Genomic DNA, 2,500 nt, shown 5'->3' with positions numbered 1-2,500 from the left:
AAAAGAGTTATATTCGAAGCTTGGGTACGTTTCTGTCGGGAAACGGCAGAAATATGCAAACAAGGGGTCATTGATTCCCCCCTTCTCCCTTCCCCTCTCCCCTCCCCCATTCCCTCCTCCTTCCCCTCGTCTTCCCCTTTCCCTTCCCCTCCCCTTCCCCTTCTCCTCCCCATTCCTCTCCCCCTCTCCTTTCCCCTCCCGTCCTCCTTAACCTCCCCCTTCCTCTCCTCCTCCCCTTCCCTTCCTTCTCCCCTTCCCCTCCCCTTCCCCTTCCCTCCCCTCCTCCTCCTCCTCCTCCTCCTCCTCCCCCTCCTCTCCTCCCCCTCTCTCCCTCCTCCCCCTCCCCTTCCACCACGTAACATCCTTTAACGAGTTTCTTTAGTTCTTCGGGTGGACAAATTTAAGTTCAAGAAAGAAATAAACAAAAACTGGTTTACTAAAGAGAGTAGTTAACGAATGGAATAGATCTAACGACCGTGTAGTTAGCGATGGAACATTTGCTCGTGAGAAGATAAGATAACTTTAAGGATAAGATTGATAGGTGGAAAGGATATGGAACTGTCTAGTGTAGGCCTTATGGTCTCTTGCAGTCTCCTTTGTTTTTATGTTCTTATAGTTTTATGCAGAGGAAGGGGGTTGTATGGTTTGAGACAATCTCATTGAAGGGAGAATGGCCCCTAAAAAAAGTCCAAAAATAATAGTAGAAGAACAAAGAAAATGGGAAAAGGAAGGAAAAGAATGAAAAGAGGCATAAAATGAAGATTAATGAGAAGAAAAAAAGAAAAGGAAGAAGAAGAAGAGAAAGGAGAGAAATAAGGAAAAGAAGATAAAGAAGAAGAATGAAAAGAAGAAGAAACTGAAGAAGAATGTGAAGAAGAAGAAGGAGAAGAAAGAGAAGGAGAGAAAAAAGAGAAAAATGGAAAAGAAGATGAAGAAGAATGAAAAGAAGAAGCTGAAGAAGAATGTGAAGAAGAAGAATGAGAGAAGGAGAAGAGGAAGAAGAAAAGAAAAAGAAGAAGAAGAAAAAGAAGAAGAAGAGAAAGAAGAAAAAAGAAAAGGAAGAAGAGGAAGAAGAACAGAAAAAAGGAAAGAAGGAAAGAAGGAAAGAAAGAAGAAGAAGAAGAAGAAGAAGAAGAAGAAGAAGAAGAAGAAGAAGAAGAAGAAGAAGAAGAAGAAGAAGAAGAAGAAGAAGAAGAAGAAGAAGAAGAAGAAGAAGAAGAAGAAAAGGAAGAAGAGGAAGAAGAACAGAAAGAAGGAAAGAGGAAGAAGAAGAAGAAGAAGAAGAAGAAGAAGAGGAAAAAGAGGAAGAAGAAGAAGAGAAAGAAGGAAAGGAAAAAGAGGAATAAGTAGAGAAAGAAGGAAAAGAAGAGGAGAAAGAAGAAGAAAAGAGGAAAAAAAGAAGAAGAATTACAAGGGAATAGAAGAATAATAGTAATGATAAATCACTTACTCTCAGCATAACAAAGAAAATGAAAGCATTCTGTCTTGAGAATCCAATGCAGGATCCCCGGCCTATCCTCTTGGGGACAATACAGCCTCAGTATCTGACAACTGTGGCAAAAAAGGTGTGGATTCTACGCCAGGAGGCGCTGAGTAGCTGCGGCCGAAGCCGTCACCTTTGCCTTATTATATGATTTAGGGAGTATTAGGGCAGGTAACTAACAATCACTGCTGGGAATCGGACAGGAGTGCGGGATTCGAACCAGGCCAAGGGAGTGAATAAAATCGCTTGGCGGCAGAACGTATAAAGAAGTTTAAGTCGATTTTGAAAAGGTTAGCTATAACCTGTAAAAGTGAGAACCAATACTGAAAGGATTTAAAGAAAGGAGATAATTAGGTTAAGTCAAGAGAAAGAAGATCAAAAATGTTTGCAAATGAAAAGGCAATTTCTTTATCCTCTAAAGGAAGAATCAAAACGGACGACAATTTTTTTTTTTTTTTTTCCCAGAGTCAATGGGACAATAAAAATGTTTTTGTGCATTGGAGTCAAAATATGTTTTTTTTTTTTTTAACAAAGTGAATGATAGATTTGGTACAATACCGATGGTTATTACTAAAGCTATTTTAATATTTTTTTCTATCATTATCATCACTTTGTTTTCATTCTCATTTCTCGTGGACAGCAGCATACACTGACATGACTATCCACTGTAACCGCTGGTTCCAATAACACGATCAATAATGTGAAATAACAATAAATAAATAAATAAATAATTTAATTGATTAATTAACTAATTAATTAATAGATAAATAGATCAATAAATAAAAAGACAATAGAAGCACTTTCCTTTGGACACTCCTCTGCGTTTACATGTCTTCCGTGCTACTATGTACGCGTGTAATTATATACTACAGTACTATAGCCTGTGCGCTTCAAGGAGTCAGTTCAGTGTATGACATACATTGTGATTTAATACTGGTAATTCTGTGTGTGTGTGTGTGTGTGTGTGTGTGTGTGTGTGTGTGTGTGTGTGTGTGTGTGTGTGTGTGTGTGTGTGTG

The sequence above is a fragment of the Oratosquilla oratoria genome, chromosome 22 (assembly GCF_046742065.1).
Source record: "Oratosquilla oratoria isolate Oo_2021 chromosome 22, ASM4674206v1, whole genome shotgun sequence".
Taxonomy (NCBI): Eukaryota; Metazoa; Arthropoda; class Malacostraca; order Stomatopoda; family Squillidae; genus Oratosquilla; species Oratosquilla oratoria.
This window is presented reverse-complemented; position numbering follows the sequence as displayed.